General features: G+C 38.4%; 5 non-coding genes across 5 annotated transcripts; all 5 read left to right on the forward strand.

Annotated features, from left to right (window-relative positions):
- Positions 1 to 1963: 1963 nt before the first annotated feature.
- On the forward strand, positions 1964 to 2037 carry TRNAI-AAU (transfer RNA isoleucine (anticodon AAU)). Its single transcript has one exon. It is a non-coding gene; the product is annotated as a tRNA-Ile (tRNA).
- A 2961-nt stretch (positions 2038 to 4998) lies between these two features.
- Positions 4999 to 5072, forward strand: TRNAI-AAU (transfer RNA isoleucine (anticodon AAU)). The gene has a single exon. It is a non-coding gene; the product is annotated as a tRNA-Ile (tRNA).
- Positions 5073 to 5857: 785 nt separating this feature from the next.
- Positions 5858 to 5931, forward strand: TRNAI-AAU (transfer RNA isoleucine (anticodon AAU)). Its single transcript has one exon. It is a non-coding gene; the product is annotated as a tRNA-Ile (tRNA).
- A 2097-nt stretch (positions 5932 to 8028) lies between these two features.
- Positions 8029 to 8102, forward strand: TRNAI-AAU (transfer RNA isoleucine (anticodon AAU)). Its single transcript has one exon. It is a non-coding gene; the product is annotated as a tRNA-Ile (tRNA).
- A 1444-nt stretch (positions 8103 to 9546) lies between these two features.
- Positions 9547 to 9620, forward strand: TRNAI-AAU (transfer RNA isoleucine (anticodon AAU)). The gene has a single exon. It is a non-coding gene; the product is annotated as a tRNA-Ile (tRNA).
- The last annotated feature ends 3892 nt before the right edge of the window (positions 9621 to 13512 follow it).

The following is a 13512-nucleotide window of genomic DNA, read 5'->3' on the forward strand; positions in this document are numbered from 1 at the left end:
CTATATATTTAGTGAGCCTATTAGTTTAGTCTGTTAGAGCATGAAGTTAAAAACGCAAAGGACATAATTTCAATCAGTCTCCAAGCCAATACTTGATTCTCCTTTAATGTTGAAAATAGATGTATTTTCTACTGTATCATGTTTACCTCTATATTTCCTTTGCGCAGAAGCTGATAGAATGATTAGATGAATCAATTGAATATAGGTGATGAATATTTATTTATTGCTAAACCACGTGGAAAAAACGTTAGTGGTTCAAAATTCTAACACTAAGTGTGGAAATCTCTTTTGTATTGCAATTTTTTTGAAGTCATATTAGTTTCTTCATGTTGATAATATGAAAGTTAATTCATATTAAACAGCTGAAATTAAGCTTTCCAAATCTCCCGGTTGAACTATCATTAGCACTGCTTCACGTGCTGGTCCTCCAGAAGATGTGCAAATTGGCCTTTTAGCTCAGTTGGTTAGAGCGTGGTGCTAATAATGCCAAGGTCACAGGTTCGATCCCTGTACAGGCCAAGTTTAATTCTTTGAAAAAAGATTAATTTTTCTTGTGTCTCATTTTGGACTGTTTCTCTCCTTGGATCAAACGCTGCTTGAAGGACTGGATGAATACATTTAATATAATTATAGAATTAATTACTATTCTTAAAGCGCTTGGAATATCTATTAATGGTTCTAAGTTCTAATGCCAAGTAACTAAATCTCTTATTTATAGCAATTTATTGAGATCATTTTTGTTTAGTCTTGTTGATAATATATAAAGATACTATGAATGTAAACAGCTGAATATAAGCTTTCCAACTATCCCGGATTAACAATCAGTAGGACTTCATCATCTGCTTCATCTTCAATAGTATGCTATATATTTAGTGACTCTATTAGATTAGTCTGTTAGAGCATGAAGTTAAAAACGACAAGGACATACTTTCAATCAGTCTCCAAACCAATACTTGATGCTCCTTTAATGTTGAAAATAGATGTATTTTCTACTGTATCATGTTTATCTCTATATTTCCTTTGAGGAGAAGCTGATAAAATGATTAGATGAATCAATTCAATATAGGTGATGAATATTTATTTATTGCTTAACCACATGGAAAAAATGTTAATGGTTCTAAGTTCTAACACTAAGTATGTAAATCTCTTTTGTATTGTAATTTTTTTTAAGTCATATTAGTTTCTTCATGTTGATAATATATAACAATAACTTCATGGTAAACTGCTGAAATTAAGCTTTCCAAATCTCCTGGGTTAACTATCATTTGTCCTTCTTCATATGCTGGACCTCCAGCTAGCTGTGCAAAATGGCCTATTAGCTCAGATGGTTAGAGCGTGGTGCTAATAACGCCAAGGTCACAGGTTCGATCCCTGTACAGGCCAAGTTTAATTGTTTGAACAAAGATGAATTTTTCTTGTGTCTCATTTTGGACTGTTTATCTCCTTGAATCACACGCTGCTTGAAGGATTGGATGGAATCAGTAGCATTTCATCATCTGCAAATTCTTCAAAAGTATTCTATATATTTAGTGAGCCTATTAGTTTAGTCTGTTAGAGCATGAAGTTAAAAACGCAAAGGACATAATTTCAATCAGTCTCCAAGCCAATACTTGATGCTCCTTTAATGTTGAAAATAGATGTATTTTCTTCTGTATCATGTTTACCTCCATATTTCCTTTGCGCAGAAGCTGATAGAATGATTAGATGAATCAATTGAATATAGGTGATGAATATTTATTTATTGCTAAACCACGTGGAAAAAACGTTACTGGTTCAAAATTCTAACACTAAGTATGGAAATCTCTTTTGTATTGCAATTTTTTTGAAGTCATATTAGTTTCTTCATGTTGATAATATGAAAGTTAATTCATATTAAACAGCTGAAATTAAGCTTTCCAAATCTCCCGGTTGAACTATCATTAGCACTGCTTCCTGTGCTGGTCCTCCAGAAGATGTGCAAATTGGCCTGTTAGCTCAGTTGGTTAGAGCGTGGTGCTAATAACGCCAAGGTCACAGGTTCGATCCCTGTACAGGCCAAGTTTAATTCTTTGAAAAAAGATGAATATTTCTTGTGTCTCATTTTGGTCTGTTTATCTCCTTGGATCAAACGCTGCTTGAAGGATTGGATGAATACATTTGATATATTTATAGAATTAATTACTATTCTTAAAGCGCCTAGAATATCTATTAATGGTTCTAAGTTCTAACGCCAAGTAACTAAATCTTTTATTTATTGCAATTTATTGAGATCATTTTTGTTTAGTCTTGTTGATAATATATAAAGATACTATGAATGTAAACAGCTGAATATAAGCTTTCCAACTATCCCGGATTTACAATCAGTAGGACTTCATCATCTGCTTCATCTTCAATAGTATGCTATATATTTAGTGACTCTATTAGTTTAGTCTGTTAGAGCATGAAGTTAAAAACGCCAAGGACATACTTTCAATCAGTCTCCAAGCCAATACTTGATGCTCCTTTAATGTTGAAAATAGATGTATTTTCTACTGTATCATGTTTATCTCTATATTTCCTTTGAGGAGAAGCTGATAAAATGATTAGATGAATCAATTCAATATAGGTGATGAATATTTATTTATTGCTTAACCACATGAAAAAAACGTTAATGGTTCTAAGTTCTAACACTAAGTATGAAAATCTCTTTTGTATTGTATTTTTTTTTAAGTCATATTAGTTTCTTCATGTTGATAATATATAACAATAACTTCATGGTAAACTGCTGAAATTAAGTTTTCCAAATCTCCTGGGTTAACTATCATTTGCCCTTCTTCATTTGCTGGACCTCCAGGTAGTTGTGCAAAATGGCCTGTTAGCTCAAATGGTTAGAGCGTGGTGCTAATAACGCCAAGGTCACAGGTTCGATCCCTGTACAGACCAAGTTCAATTGTTTGAACAAAGATGAATTTTTCTTGTGTCTCATTTTGGACTGTTAATCTTCTTGAATCACACGCTGCTTGAAGGATTGGATGGAATCAGTAGCATTTCATCATCTGCTAATTCTTCAAAAGTATTCTATATATTTAGTGAGCCTATTAGTTTAGTCTGTTAGAGCATGAAGTTAAAAACGCAAAGGACATAATTTCAATCAGTCTCCTAGCCAATATTTGAAGCTCCTTTAATGTTGAAAATAGATGTATTTTCTTCTGTATCATGTTTACATCCATATTTCCTTTCCGCAGAAGCTGATAGAATGATTAGATGAATCAATTGAATATAGGTGATGAATATTTATTTATTGCTAAACCACGTGGAAAAAACGTTACTGGTTCAAAATTCTAACACTAAGTATGGAAATCTCTTTTGTATTGCAATTTTTTTGAAGTCATATTAGTTTCTTCATGTTGATAATATGAAAGTTAATTCATATTAAACAGCTGAAATTAAGCTTTCCAAATCTCCCGGTTGAACTATCATTAGCACTGCTTCCTGTGCTGGTCCTCCAGAAGATGTGTAAATTGGCCTGTTAGCTCACTTGGTTAGAGCGTGGTACTAATAACGCCAAGGTCACAGGTTCGATCCCTGTACAGGCCAAGTTTAATTCTTTTAAAAAAGATGAATTTTTCTTGTGTCTCATTTTGGATTGTTTATCTCCTTGGATCAAACGCTGCTTGAAGGATTGGATGAATACATTTGATATAATTATAGAATTAATTACTATTCTTAAAGCGCCTGGAATATCTATTAATGGTTCTAAGTTCTAACGCCAAGTAACTAAATCTCTTATTTATTGCAATTTATTGAGATCATTTTTGTTTAGTCTTGTTGATAATATATAAAGATACTATGAATGTAAACAGCTGAATATAAGCTTTCCAACTATCCCGGATTAACAATCAGTAGGACTTCATCATCTGCTTCATCTTCAGTAGTATGCTATATATTTAGTGACTCTATTAGTTTAGTCTGTTAGAGCATGAAGTTAAAAACGCCAAGGACATACTTTCAATCAGTCTCCAAGCCAATACTTGATGCTCCTCTAATGTTGAAAATAGATGTATTTTCTACTGTATCATGTTTATCTCTATATTTCCTTTGAGGAGAAGCTGATAAAATGATTAGATGAATCAATTCAATATAGGTGATGAATATTTATTTATTGCTTAACCACATGGAAAAAACGTTAATGGTTTCAAGTTCTAACACTAAGTATGAAAATCTCTTTTGTATTGTAATTTTTTTTAAGTCATATTAGTTTCTTCATGTTGATAATATATAACAATAACTTCATGGTAAACTGCTGAAATTAAGCTTTCCAAATCTCCTGGGTTAACTATCATTTGCCCTTCTTCATTTGCTGAACCTCCAGGTAGTTGTGCAAAATGGCCTGCTAGCTCAGATGGTTAGAGCGTGGTGCTAATAACGCCAAGGTCACAGGTTCGATCCCTGTACAGGTCAAGTTTAATTGTTTGAAAAAAGATTAATTTTTCTAGTGTCTCATTTTGGACTGTTTATCTCCTTGAATCACACGCTGCTTGAAGGATTGGATGGAATCAGTAGCATTTCATCATCTGCTAATTCTTCAAAAGTATTCTATATATTTAGTGAGCCTATTAGTTTAGTCTGTTAGAGCATGAAGTTAAAAACGCAAAGGACATAATTTCAATCAGTCTCCAAGCCAATACTTGATTCTCCTTTAATGTTGAAAATAGATGTATTTTCTCTGTATCATGTGTACCTCTATATTTCCTTTGCGCAGAAGCTGATAGAATGATTAGATGAATCAATTGAATATAGGTGATGAATATTTATTTATTGCTAAACCACGTGGAAAAAACGTTAGTGGTTCAAAATTCTAACACTAAGTGTGGAAATCTCTTTTGTATTGCAATTTTTTTGAAGTCATATTAGTTTCTTCATGTTGATAATATGAAAGTTAATTCATATTGAACAGCTGAAATTAAGCTTTCCAAATCTCCCGGTTGAACTATCATTAGCACTGCTTCGTGTGCTGGTCCTCCAGAAGATGTGCAAATTGGCCTTTTAGCTCAGTTGGTTAGAGCGTGGTGCTAATAACGCCAAGGTCACAGGTTCGATCCCTGTACAGGCCAAGTTTAATTCTTTGAAAAAAGATTAATTTTTCTTGTGTCTCATTTTAGACTGTTTATCTCCTTGGATCAAACGCTGCTTGAAGGACTGGATGAATACATTTAATATAATTATAGAATTAATTACTATTCTTAAAGCGCTTGGAATATCTATTAATGGTTCTAAGTTCTAACGCCAAGTAACTAAATCTCTTATTTATAGCAATTTATTGAGATCATTTTTGTTTAGTCTTGTTGATAATATATAAAGATACTATGAATGTAAACAGCTGAATATAAGCTTTCCAACTATCCCGGATTAACAATCAGTAGGACTTCATCATCTGCTTCATCTTCAATAGTATGCTATATATTTAGTGACTCTATTAGTTTAGTCTGTTAGAGCATGAAGTTAAAAACGACAAGGACATACTTTCAATCAGTCTCCAAACCAATACTTGATGCTCCTTTAATGTTGAAAATAGATGTATTTTCTTCTGTATCATGTTTACCTCCATATTTCCTTTGCGCAGAAGCTGATAGAATGATTAGATGAATCAATTGAATATAGATGATGAATATTTATTTATTGCTAAACCACGTGGAAAAAACGTTAATGGTTCTAAGTTCCAACACTAAGTATGAAAATCTCTTTTGTATTGCAATTTTTTTGGTCATATTAGTTTCTTCATGTTGATAATATGAAAGTTAATTCATATTAAACAGCTGAAATTAAGCTTTCCAAATCTCCCGGTTGAACTATCATTAGCACTGCTTCCTGTGCTGGTCCTCCAGAAGATGTGTAAATTGGCCTGTTAGCTCAGTTGGTTAGAGCGTGGTGCTAATAACGCCAAGGTCACAGGTTCGATCCCTGTACAGGCCAAGTTTAATTCTTTGAAAAAAGATGAATATTTCATGTGTCTGATTTTGGACTGTTTATCTCCTTGGATCAAACGCTGCTTGAAGGATTGGATGAATACATTTGATATATTTATAGAATTAATTACTATTCTTAAAGCGCCTGGAATATCTATTAATGGTTCTAAGTTCTAACGCCAAGTAACTAAATCTTTTATTTATTGCAATTTATTGAGATCATTTTTGTTTAGTCTTGTTGATAATATATAAAGATACTATGAATGTAAACAGCTGAATATAAGCTTTCCAACTATGCCGGATTAACAATCAGTAGGACTTCATCATCTGCTTCATCTTCAATAGTATGCTATATATTTAGTGACTCTATTAGTTTAGTCTGTTAGAGCATGAAGTTAAAAACGCCAAGGACATACTTTCAATCAGTCTCCAAGCCAATACTTGATGCTCCTTTAATGTTGAAAATAGATGTATGTTCTACTGTATCATGTTTATCTCTATATTTCCTTTGAGGAGAAGCTGATAAAATGATTAGATGAATCAATTCAATATAGGTGATGAATATTTATTTATTGCTTAACCACATGGAAAAAACGTTAATGGTTCTAAGTTCTAACACTAAGTATGAAAATCTCTTTTGTATTGTAATTTTTTTTAAGTCATATTAGTTTCTTCATGTTGATAATATATAACAAAAACTTCATGGTAAACTGCTGAAATTAAGCTTTCCAAATCTCCTGGGTTAACTATCATTTGCCCTTCTTCATTTGCTGGACCTCCAGGTATTGTGCAAAATTGCCTGTTAGCTCAGATGGTTAGAGCGTGGTGCTAATAACGCCAAGGTCACAGGTTCGATCCCTGTACAGGCCAAGTTCAATTGTTTGAACAAAGATGAATTTTTCTTGTGTCTCATTTTGGACTGTAAATCTTCTTGAATCACACGCTGCTTGAAGGGTTGAATGGAATCAGTAGCATTTTATCATCTGCTAATTCTTCAAAAGTATTCTATATATTTAGTGAGCCTATTAGTTTAGTCTGTTAGAGCATGAAGTTAAAAACGCAAAGGACATAATTTCAATCAGTCTCCAAGCCAATACTTGAAGCTCCTTTAATGTTGAAAATAGATGTATTTTCTTCTGTATCATGTTTACCTCTATATTTCCTTTGCGCAGAAGCTGATAGAATGATTAGATGAATCAATTGAATATAGGTGATGAATATTTATTTATTGCTAAACCACGTGGAAAAAACGTTACTGGTTCAAAATTCTAACACTAAGTATGGAAATCTCTTTTGTATTGCAATTTTTTTGAAGTCATATTAGTTTCTTCATGTTGATAATATGAAAGATAATTCATATTAAACAGCTGAAATTAAGCTTTCCAAATCTCCCGGTTGAACTATCATTAGCACTGCTTCCTGTGCTGGTCCTCCAGAAGATGTGCAAATTGGCCTGTTAGCTCACTTGCTTAGAGCGTTGTGCTAATAATGCCAAGGTCACAGGTTCGATCCCTGTACAGGCCAAGTTTAATTCTTTGAAAAAAGATGAATTTTTCTTGTGTCTCATTTTGGACTGTTTATCTCCTTGAATCACACGCTGCTTGAAGGATTGGACGGAATCAGTAGCATTTCATCATCTGCTAATTCTTCAAAAGTATTCTATATATTTAGTGAGCCTATTAGTTTAGTCTGTTAGAGCATGAAGTTAAAAACGCAAAGGACATAATTTCAATCAGTCTCCAAGCCAATACTTGAAGCTCCTTTAATGTTGAAAATAGATGTATTTTCTTCTGTATCATGTTTACCTCCATATTTCCTTTGCGCAGAAGCTGATAGAATGATTAGATGAATCAATTGAATATAGGTGATGAATATTTATTTATTGCTAAACCACGTGGAAAAAACGTTACTGGTTCAAAATTCTAACACTAAGTATGGAAATCTCTTTTGTATTGCAATTTTTTTGAAGTCATATTAGTTTCTTCATGTTGATAATATGAAAGTTAATTCATATTAAACAGCTGAAATTAAGCTTTCCAAATCTCCCGGTTGAACTATCATTAGCACTGCTTCCTGTGCTGGTCCTCCAGAAGATGTGCAAATTGGCCTGTTAGCTCAGTTGGTTAGAGTGTGGTGCTAATAACACCAAGGTCACAGGTTCGATCCCTGTACAGGCCAAGTTTAATTCTTTGAAAAAAGATGAATATTTCTTGTGTCTCATTTTGGACTGTGTATCTCCTTGGATCAAACGCTGCTTGAAGGATTGGATGAATACATTTGATATATTTATAGAATTAATTACTATTCTTAAAGCGCCTGGAATATCTATTAATGGTTCTAAGTTCTAACGCCAAGTAACTAAATCTTTTATTTATTGCAATTTATTGAGATCATTTTTGTTTAGTCTTGTTGATAATATATAAAGATACTATGAATGTAAACAGCTGAATATAAGCTTTCCAACTATCCCGGATTAACAATCAGTAGGACTTCATCATCTGCTTCATCTTCAATAGTATGCTATATATTTAGTGACTCTATTAGTTTAGTCTGTTAGAGCATGAAGTTAAAAACGCCAAGGACATACTTTCAATCAGTCTCCAAGCCAATACTTGATGCTCCTTTAATGTTGAAAATAGATGTATTTTCTACTGTATCATGTTTATCTCTATATTTCCTTTGAGGAGAAGCTGATAAAATGATTAGATGAATCAATTCAATATAGGTGATGAATATTTATTTATTGCTTAACCACATGGAAAAAACGTTAATGGTTCTAAGTTCTAACACTAAGTATGAAAATCTCTTTTGTATTGTAATTTTTTTTAAGTCATATTAGTTTCTTCATGTTGATAATATATAACAATAACTTCATGGTAAACTGCTGAAATTAAGCTTTCGAAATCTCCTGGGTTAACTATGATTTGCCCTTCTTCATTTGCTGGACCTCCAGATAGTTGTGTAAAATGGCCTGTTAGCTCAGATGGTTAGAGCGTAGTGCTAATAGCGCCAAGGTCACAGGTTCGATCCCTGTACAGGCCAAGTTCAATTGTTTGAACAACGATGAATTTTTCTTGTGTCTCATTTTGGACTGTTAATCTTCTTGAATCACACGCTGCTTGAAGGATTGGATGGAATCAGTAGCATTTCATCATCTTCTAATTCTTCAAAAGTATTCTATATATTTAGTGAGCCTATTAGTTTAGTCTGTTAGAGCATGAAGTTAAAAACGCAAAGGACATGATTTCAATCAGTTGCCAAGCCAATATTTGAAGCTCCTTTAATGTTGAAAATAGATGTATTTTCTTTTGTATCATGTTTACCTCCATATTTCCTTTGCGCAGAAGCTGATAGAATGATTAGATGAATCAATTGAATATAGGTGATGAATATTTATTTATTGCTAAACCACGTGGAAAAAACGTTACTGGTTCAAAATTCTAACACTAAGTATGGAAATCTCTTTTGTATTGCAATTTTTTTGAAGTCATATTAGTTTCTTCATGTTGATAATATGAAAGTTAATTCATATTAAACAGCTGAAATTAAGCTTTCCAAATCTCCCGGTTGAACTATCATTAGCACTGCTTCCTGTGCTGGTCCTCCAGAAGATGTGTAAATTGGCCTGTTAGCTCAGTTGGTTAGAGCGTGGTGCTAATAACGCCAAGGTCACAGGTTCGATCCCTGTACAGGCCAAGTTTAATTCTTTGAAAAAAGATGAATATTTCATGTGTCTGATTTTGGACTGTTTATCTCCTTGGATCAAACGCTGCTTGAAGAATTGGATGAATACATTTGATATATTTATAGAATTAATTACTATTCTTAAAGCGCCTGGAAGATCTATTAATGGTTCTAAGTTCTAACGCCAAGTAACTAAATCTTTTATTTATTGCAATTTATTGAGATCATTTTTGTTTAGTCTTGTTGATAATATATAAAGATACTATGAATGTAAACAGCTGAATATAAGCTTTCCAACTATGCCGGATTAACAATCAGTAGGACTTCATCATCTGCTTCATCTTCAATAGTATGCTATATATTTAGTGACTCTATTAGTTTAGTCTGTTAGAGCATGAAGTTAAAAACGCCAAGGACATACTTTCAATCAGTCTCCAAGCCAATACTTGATGCTCCTTTAATGTTGAAAATAGATGTATTTTCTACTGTATCATGTTTATCTCTATATTTCCTTTGAGGAGAAGCTGATAAAATGATTAGATGAATCAATTCAATATAGGTGATGAATATTTATTTATTGCTTAACCACATGGAAAAAACGTTAATGGTTCTAAGTTCTAACACTAAGTATGAAAATCTCTTTTGTATTGTAATTTTTTTTAAGTCATATTAGTTTCTTCATGTTGATAATATATAACAAAAACTTCATGGTAAACTGCTGAAATTAAGCTTTCCAAATCTCCTGGGTTAACTATCATTTGCCCTTCTTCATTTGCTGGACCTCCAGGTAGTTGTGCAAAATGGCCTGTTAGCTCAGATGGTTAGAGCGTGGTGCTAATAACGCCAAGGTCACAGGTTCGATCCCTGTACAGGCTAAGTTCAATTGTTTGAACAAAGATGAATTTTTCTTGTGTCTCATTTTGGACTGTAAATCTTCTTGAATCACACGCTGCTTGAAGGGTTGGATGGAATCAGTAGCATTTCATCATCTGCTAATTCTTCAAAAGTATTCTATATATTTAGTGAGCCTATTAGTTTAGTCTGTTAGAGCATGAAGTTAAAAACGCAAAGGACATAATTTCAATCAGTCTCCAAGCCAATATTTGAAGCTCCTTTAATGTTGAAAATAGATGTATTTTCTTCTGTATCATGTTTACCTCCATATTTCCTTTGCGCAGAAGCTGATAGAATGATTAGATGAATCAATTGAATATAGGTGATGAATATTTATTTATTGCTAAACCACGTGGAAAAAACGTTACTGGTTCAAAATTCTAACACTAAGTATGGAAATCCCTTTTGTATTGCAATTTTTTTGAAGTCATATTAGTTTCTTCATGTTGATAATATGAAAGTTAATTCATATTAAACAGCTGAAATTAAGCTTTCCAAATCTCCCGGTTGAACTATCATTAGCACTGCTTCCTGTGCTGGTCCTCCAGAAGATGTGCAAATTGGCCTGTTAGCTCAGTTGGTTAGAGAGTGGTGCTAATAACGCCAAGGTCACAGGTTCGATCCCTGTACAGGCCAAGTTTAATTCTTTGAAAAAAGATAAATTTTTCTTGTGTCTCATTTTGGACTGTTTATCTCCTTGGATCAAACGCTGCTTGAAGGACTGGATGAATACATTTGATATAATTATAGAATTAATTACTATTCTTAAAGCGCCTGGAATATCTATTAATGGTTCTAAGTTCTAACGCCAAGTAACTAAATCTCTTATTTATAGCAATTTATTGAGATCATTTTTGTTTAGTCTTGTTGATAATATATAAAGATACTATGAATGTAAACAGCTGAATATAAGCTTTCCAACTATCCCGGATTAACAATCAGTAGGACTTCATCATCTGCTTCATCTTCAATAGTATGCTATATATTTAGTGACTCTATTAGTTTAGTCTGTTAGAGCATGAAGTTAAAAACGACAAGGACATACTTTCAATCAGTCTCCAAGCCAATACTTGATGCTCCTTTAATGTTGAAAATAGATGTATGTGCAAATTGGCCTGTTAGCTCAGTTGGTTAGAGCGAGGTGCTAATAACGCCAAGGTCACAGGTTCGATCCCTGTACAGGCCAAGTTTAATTCTTTGAAAAAAGATGAATTTTTCTTGTGTCTCATTTTGGACTGTTTATCTCCTTGGATCAAACGCTGCTTGAGGGAAGTTCGGCCATCTGGTCGCCCCCATTGGAAAGCATTGCGGGCGACCAGATGGCCGAGGCGATCCGGGCGACCAGATGGCCGAGGGGAGAGGGGCGACCAGATGGCCGAGGGGAGAGGGGCGACCAGATGGCCGAGGGGATACAGGCGACCAGATGGCCGGGCACGAAAGGGACGCCATCTAGTCGCCCCGTGCCCTGACGAAGGAGGGAGCGGGCGCCCGGGGCATGGCGGGCCGGAGGCCCGGGGCCACAGCCGGGCCACAGCCATGGAGGCTGCCAGGGGCCGGCGGGCCCTCCGACCCGGGGCCCGCTTATACCTTGACAAGCAGTGGAGGCCTGCAAGGGACCGACGGACACCTGTCCTGGGCCCTGGGTGGAGCGGAAGCCCGGGGGACCGGGCCCAGGGCCGGAGCGCCCGACCCGGGGCCCCGACCGGGCCCCTGGACCCAGCCCGAGGCTCCCAGGCCCGGAGGCACAGGGGAAGCCTCCCCGGGCCCGCCGGACCCCATCCCCGGCACCCTGCCCCGCGGCAGGACCCAGGACGGAGCCCGGGGTGGGGAGGCCACCCTCCCCATGGCCCTCAGGGGCCCCGGGTGGGGCTCCTGAACCCAGCCAAGCACGGGGAGGCTCCCCGGGCACCACGGAACCCCGTCCCGGGACTTTGGCAGTGCGGCAGGCCGGGGGACAGGGCCCGGGGCCGGAGCACCCCACCCGGGGCCCGGCCGGGCCCCTGGACGCAGCCGGGGCTCCCAAGCCCAGAGGTGCATGGGACGCCTCCCCGGTCCCTCCGGACCCCGTCCCGGGCACCCTGCCACGCAGCAGGACCAAGGACAGAGCCCGGGGTGGGGAGGCCACCCTCCCCCGGGCCCCTAGGGGCCCTGGACAGAGCTCCTGAACCCAGACAAGCAAGGGGAGGCTCCCCGGGCACAACGGAACCCCTTCCTAGGCCCTTGGCAGTGCGGTAGGCTGGGAGACAGGGACCAGGGCCGGAGCACCCGACCCGGGGCCCGGCCGGGCCCCTGGACCCAGCCGGGGCTCCCAAGCCCGGAGGCGCATGGGGGAGGACTGCCCGGTACCCGTGGAGCCCTTCCTGGGTACTTTGCAACGCCGTTGGCCTCCTGGAGATGGGTGTCCCGAACGCCCGGGGGCGGGCTGCCCGGAACCTGTGGAGCCCGTCCTGGGCACTCTGGCCTGCCGTTGGCTGGGGGGAGGGATCCCCGGACGCCCGGGGGAGGACTGCCCGGGACCCGTGGAGCCCGTCCTGGGCACTCTGTCAAGCTGTTGGCCCGGGAAAGGGAGCCCCGGACGACCGGGACCCATGGAGCCCGTCCTGGGCACTCCGGTATGCCGTTGGCCCGAGGAAGGGAGCCCCGGACGTCCGGGGGAGGACTGCCCGGGACCCGTGGAACTCGTCCTGGGCACTCTGACATGCCGCTGGCCCGGGGAAGGGAGCCCCGGACGCCCGGGGCCCGTGGAACCCGTCCTGGGCACTCTGACAAGCCGTTGGCCCGGGGAAGGGAGCCCCAGATGCCCGGGGCCCGTGGAGCCCGTCCTGGGCACTCTGACAAGCCGTTGGCCCGGGGAAAGGGAGCCCCGGACGCCCGGGACCCGTGGAGCCCGTCCCGGGCACTCTGCCATGCCGTCGGCCTGGATGGAGCCCCGGACGCCCGGGGGAAGAATACCTGGGTTGCATGGAGCCCGTCCTGGGCACTTTTCCATGCCATCGGCCTGGATGGAGCC

The sequence above is a fragment of the Lissotriton helveticus genome, chromosome 4_1, assembly GCF_964261635.1.
Source record: "Lissotriton helveticus chromosome 4_1, aLisHel1.1, whole genome shotgun sequence".
NCBI classification, from domain to species: domain Eukaryota; kingdom Metazoa; phylum Chordata; class Amphibia; order Caudata; family Salamandridae; genus Lissotriton; species Lissotriton helveticus.